The following is a 6,409-nucleotide window of genomic DNA, read 5'->3' as shown; positions in this document are numbered from 1 at the left end:
CCCTCGTTAGGGAGATGCGCTCGTGTTTACCTGACATTTCCTCTCCGGAAGTCCCCGGAGCCGCAGCCACCCGGCCCCCCGGCTCCGGCGAAGCAAAACAACGCACGCTTTCTGCCTCTTGTATTTTTTTAAAAACGTCACTGGCAATCCCCTAATTTAGGGGAGACTGACTCATCGTTTCTAAACGCTCAGACTTGCTGGTACAGTCGTTGTTTATTGAGGCACGGATGTTCTGCTGCTTCTTGTAGGGAATGGAGGGAGCGACGGCCTAAGGACCTCTCAGCGTCTTAACCCCGTATAAATATTTCTGCTGCTGTCATCAACTTGGTACCTGAACGCCCAGAGTGGGGTTTTCAGGGGAGCACAGGCAGCTATTTACCGATCGCTCCAGTGGGAGCCAAGCACTGAAGTACTTCTGAGGAGTGGAGCCGATCTTCCATAGCGTAGACTAAGCCCGTTTTGAACTGACCCTGCCCCACTCCTTCGGGCAGATTTCAGAGGGCAGTTGCTCGAAGATACCTGTAAGTTCTCCGTTGTTTTCTTCCCCTCATTTTCTGTTTCCGTGAGTTGCTGTACTTGCTGATGTAAACCTCGAAAACCTGAGATCTTAAGTATGTAAATGATGAGTACTACGGCATCTAGGCAGCGCTCCAAGCCAGTGTTTCTGGACCTGTATGCTCTGTGGCACTGTGTTTACAGTGGCATCGTGAGGGAGTTGTGTAATGGCAGCACTCGCCTGGGAACACCTATTCTAAATTGTTGGCACCGCCTTGGTAGTTACAGCCTGTTTCACCCTTGCCTTGAAGAAGCTGAGCCACTGTCAGCGATTAAAGGTAGTTAGCAGTCCCCTGGCTAGTATAAGAACCCAAGCCAATAATTATGACTCAGTAGAGGCAAGACATCTGAAAAGAATCCATGAGTCCCAAAAAGAGTCATTCTTGCAAAAAAGTTAACCACCATTCTAGACACACAGTATTAGTTACACGTACAAATAAGATACCAGTTTGTAAAAGTACCTGCTAATTTGCTAAAGAATTCTTGCCCCCCCCCCCCAAGGGAAAAAAAAAAATTAGAAAGGTACAACTCTCAAGTATAGTTGTGGCCTGCTAGGCTTCAGTAATTTGCTCAAAAGTATTGATAGACTTGGATGCGCTGAGGTAGAGAGCTTGGTATCATCTGCCTCTTAAAAGTGCCGTCTACTAGATCTTCCTCTGTTAGCCTCTCATATGTTGCCAGAAGAGTGACAGAAAAAAACCATCATCGGACTTTGCACAAGTCCTGCAGAAAGGATGGGACTGAGCTCACCCGAGAATGCATTTGGTATACACTTTGAAGGTCCCCTTTCACAGTTCCCAAAGATGATTCTTGGTGCTTTGTGTAGTGCTGTAATCAAATATACCTGTACCCAGAAATACCTATTCTCTGCACCCCGCTCAGCAGCACGTTAGCTATCTTTAGGAAGCCGGGGTGGGTGGGAATCAGGTATATGTGTACATCTCCAGGTTGGAAAGTTTTGGAAGATGTGGAGCTGACACCCATTGCCCATCTCTGCTGCTTTTCCTCCTCCTCCTCTGCTTTCTTTTTACTTTGGCCTCTTGCCTCTGAACTGCAGCAGGTGAGAGATGGGAGATTTTGAATGGAGTCTCAGTTCTCTTGTGTTAGGGGCCTGTTTCTTACTCTGGTGGAGGACTCACAAGCAGAAGCTTAGGGAATGATTGTCATGTGTCAGAGAAGGAGGAGACTTGTGGGCTTAATTTTCTTCCTATTTTCTATACTTCACAGGAGGATAAAGTATCTAACTCTCCTCCTTCTGCTACCAAGCCCCTTCGCTCTGATTACAAGAAATCTTTCCTGTTTAAAAACCCAAATCTCTGGGTTTTTAAAGTTTCTTGAGGCTGTTACCTTACTAAAGATCTAAACTCAGCAGTGGGAATCAAGGGAACCTATAACCCAGATCAACAACTCAGGCGACTACTGTGTAACATATATATTATGTATATATAATATTATATAACATATCCTTCATATAACAGATAAATATTCCAGTAATTATGGTTATTACAGTCATTATGGTTATGGTATCTCATCAAGATAAAGTTCAGAATTCTTAATATGAGGAACACAAAATCCCAAACCTCCAAACATGTTCCACAAATGCAGATACTGAATATGTGAGGATAGCCGGTATAAGGAATTCTGGCTGCCTCCTTTCTCTTTCTCTGCCTTAGTTGAATATTGCTATATGAAATACTGTGTAATTACTACAGCTGTGTCTCTATTTATTAGAAAATACAGTGTCTTCTGATCATTAGTCATTGTACTTTATAGGTACAGACGAATCATGAGAGTTATTCCTTCTAATGAATTGCTGTTTTTCACCATTTAATAGCTTAATCCCGCTCTTCTACCGTTACATATGGGGGTTTTTTTGCTTGTTTGTCTGTTTACGCTTTATGAGGCTAAATCCATACTTACCTGGGTGATAACAACAGAATTTTACAAGTCTCTTAATTTTGCTTATGGTTGAAGGTTTTGAAACAAAACTGCAAAAGGTTAACATGCAAGATGAGCAGAGCTGAGGTTTGCAAGTACGAAGACCAGCAGACAAGTCATAGCTCACGCTTTCATGCAATACGCGTTGCCTGTGCACTGGACAGTGTACACCATTTGCAGATATTTGGGCCAGAAATACCTGTTCGTGTCAGCAAATGATGTGGGATTAATGGATTCTAAAATCTGGAAAACAAATCTAGCCGAGTTGGTCCTTTTTCTGCTTCCCAGTAAAGGCTCAAGAGCTTCACGAACTTCCCAAACACTTACTGAACGTAGGCCTGCCATTCTAAACTTTTTGTCTTTTTTTTTTTTTTTTTTTTAAGTCAAGTCCTGCTTAAGAAAATGGGTATATTTCACTGGACGTTACAGCTCCTCATCTCTTCCTCTGCTTGCTCTGAGACTGTTGCACTCACTGCCTCTTTTCACGTGTGTTTTCTGGCGGCTGCCATCTCTTTCTTGCACCTGCTGCACCTAGTGAGCTTAAACAGCACTAGCATTAAAGGTGAGCAAAAAATTCTGACTGGAACTAGTAACTGTGCATTGCAGTACAGGGCCAAGGCAGAAGTACCTCCAAGTTGTGCCAACGTGGAGTCAGCACAGATCAGAGGGAGCTTATTCCACGGGCTCCATATTCCCACAATGACTTCAAGAGAGATGCACCTCAACAGCTGGAAACCCCTGACAAAGACACCAATCCGACCCCTGGCCGAATTCATACCAACCCGCAGGCTTGTTTCTATAAACTGTGAATCTGAGAAGAAGGGCCATGGATACTGGAAACGTGCTCTTGATAGGCTGCATTTGTTGTGTTTTCTCCTCTGTCAACAATTCTAAGACGGTGTGGTTTAATTTTTTAGAAGAAAAATGCAGCATCTTTAGCAATACGGGATAAACTGTAAAACCTTACAAAGCATGTATCTCCTACTAATAAATAGAAAGGAAAAATGAATTTTTAGCTTAATTTTGGTTTATTTACTTATGATACAAAATATGCTGTGGGATTTGCCCACTGATCTTACCTCTTGGGGACAAATCTTGTAGGTAGTCCTGGGACTGGAAACTGGAAAATACAGGAGGAGCCAGGTGATCCAGAACCCCCAAAGATCCTCCCTGCGCACCCCAGAGGTTTTGCAGAGCTGCTGGTGGAGAGAACACCCAGCTGTGCTTCTAGCAGATTCTCCCTTTCGATCAAGCCCAGAGGGGAAACATTGTCTTCTTGCATATGCAGATAAAGGGACAGAAAATATATAAACTCGTTCTATGGCGTTCAGGAGTCACCTCTTTACCTTAGAGTTTCAGGTTTTATTTAAAAAAAGGAAGTTTTAGCCTTAACGGCTCCTAAGAAGAACGTGAGAAGATGACCTGACAGTATTAAATACATGGGCGCCCCCTTGAAACAACAGTTTACCTGCAGCTCAGATAGCCACACCTCAGTGGGATTTGGACCAAGAGATTCACCACTCTGCAGGCCGCATCTCCTACTAGCTATTCAGCAGAGCATACAGGAGTAACAGGAGTACAGCAGGCCCAGGCCTGCTATCGATCGGGTGTACCCTGGCTCCAGCTGCTGGCAACCTCTAAAGGCATCTTCTACTCCAGGTGGAAGCAAAGATGAATCTCCTGATGGAGGTAGAAGATCCCTTGCCACTACTCTGCCTCTGGTAGACGAGCATCGTCTCATTCCACATGTCCCAGGCCAGGAATAAGGGTATCGGGAAGGGAGGCAGTTATAGGTGGCGTAAGTAAGAGGTGTGCTTACAGCCATAGACCAATTGTTTCCGAGAATGTTAGTATTTCTAAAATACATATTTTATGGTTCTAATCCATTGGGATTAGTACTGCTTTTCATTTGCAATTATATTCTTTTGGTACTTCAGTGCTTGTAGAATGCTTTCCACCGTTCCACTGAATTTATTCTACTGCTTTAAAACAAATCTCAGGCATGAATGATGTTACCTGTTTATTTCAGGCATTTAATAAACATGGCCTTTCCTACTCTCAGAAAATAATGTTTTATAGCAGGACATAGAGGTTTCTGGACTAAATGCTAAAAGCCAGCACGGATAGCACAGGCACTATGCCTTCTGAAACCACCAGGGAAAGACAAAGCTCCTGCATTCTCCTGATCTGTTAGCAGTTTCATCCGTGATAGCTAAACCTGGAATTAAGGCTAAAAACCGTCCGTTTTTACTTAGTATTGATTTGGACTCTGTCAAAGTGCTTGGGACCGTACGGAACAAAGAAGACTGAGTTAATGACAACTCTTAACAGGATCTGTGCTGAACAGCAAAGACATCAAAACCGGCTCGCTATGGAAACTGAACTAATTGGCTTGTGAAGCTTCCCGAGAAACACAGAAAGCAAACATTTACAAAGGTTGTTGGATGGTATCTTCAGTTTCATCCTAGCTAGTCTCAAATTAGCAAGCCCATAAAATAGGTTTCTTATCTGATCAAAAAGTTAAGATTGTTAAGTGAAAAACATTGTGGAAAGTGCATATTAAGAAAAAAAGGAAACATTTGTCACTGCTAGGGCTTTGTATCTGATACTCTCTAAAACGAAGCAAGAGGTAGACCGCAACCTATTATTACGTAAAAGCAGTGATTTTAAATGATCATATTACATATGAGAAAAATCTATCAAACCTGTCCCTGGCAGATCGAAGAGGAAACAACACAAGGACTTCTGTGAGGCAGTTCACCACAGGCAGACCTATTCCCTGCAGTGTCCAGTCAAGAAAGGGTGCGATATTACCTTCCTCCCAGAGGCCAACAAGACGCTGCTTTAGCCGGCGAGTAGTGCAGTGGTCGGGGAGACCTGAAAAGGCTCCGCTCTGAACAGCCTGCTTAGAGGCTCCTATAGAGAAAGACAGCCGGGAGCGGGGCAAACAGCATGCGCTGGAACCGACGGTTCACTCTCTTCTCATACCGGAGCAAGGGTGGCCGCAACTGGAGCCAATAGGCCTCAACTTCAACACGTGCCAAGAGGAGGCTTCCTAAAAATGGCAGAAAATCCGCGGCATGCCTTGCCAAAGGCTGGAGTTGATGTGGGTTCGCAGAGGCCGGGGAATTTAATGGTAGAGCAATCTACCGAGGGAGGGTAAAAAAAATGGGGGGGGGGGAACCAACCCCAAAGTGTTCAGCTGAGGAAATCGTCTGGTCGGAAGCTGGGAGAGTAGCAGGGAAAATATTATATATGCTGGTAGAGTTCTCACTTGTTTCCTTGGTACCTGCTCATAGTTACTTTTAGAAACAAGATGCTCGTTACAAAAGCCTTCGGCACCCTTATGTCTGTTCCATTATACTGTTATTCACTCTAGTTAAGTAGCTCGTAATTTCCAAAGTGGATCAAGGCACTGCAGCCAGTTAAGCTCCGTGTCCTTGGTATGCTCTGAAAGAAAGAAAAAAAAATCCACAATGAGACGAGAGAAGCATCATCAGAAAACACACGTCCTTTGCGTGCCCTGACACTGGAAAGGAAGCGGACCTTGACGATCGGCTGGCTCACGCACAGGGCACCTCACTGAGCACCTAGCAGCAGTTCATGTCATTTTCGAAAATATCCAGGTCGGGTCGCACTTTACGCGGGTATGTAGGAGAACGGGGGGTGCAGAAGTGTTTTTTGAGACTCTGATTTATTAAGTCCAGCTTGGGAATGTCACACCACGTTTTTCTTTCAGAGGCTAACAGGCTGCCTGCCGTTCCCCTGACCTGCAAGGCACCGTAAAATAGATTCACCCCCGTTTGACCAAATTGACTTGACCCAGCAGAGGTAGTTTTGTTAAATTACCACAGACTTCCTACAAACACCCCCACTAAAAACCTCGTTAAGAAGAAACGGCGCGCTGGTGCAGTTA

The sequence above is a fragment of the Aptenodytes forsteri genome, unplaced genomic scaffold (genome assembly GCF_000699145.1).
Source record: "Aptenodytes forsteri isolate BGI_AS27 unplaced genomic scaffold, ASM69914v1 Scaffold96, whole genome shotgun sequence".
In the NCBI taxonomy this organism is placed as follows: Eukaryota; Metazoa; Chordata; class Aves; order Sphenisciformes; family Spheniscidae; genus Aptenodytes; species Aptenodytes forsteri.
The sequence above is the reverse complement of the archived record's forward strand: the minus strand, read 5'-3'. Positions refer to the sequence as shown.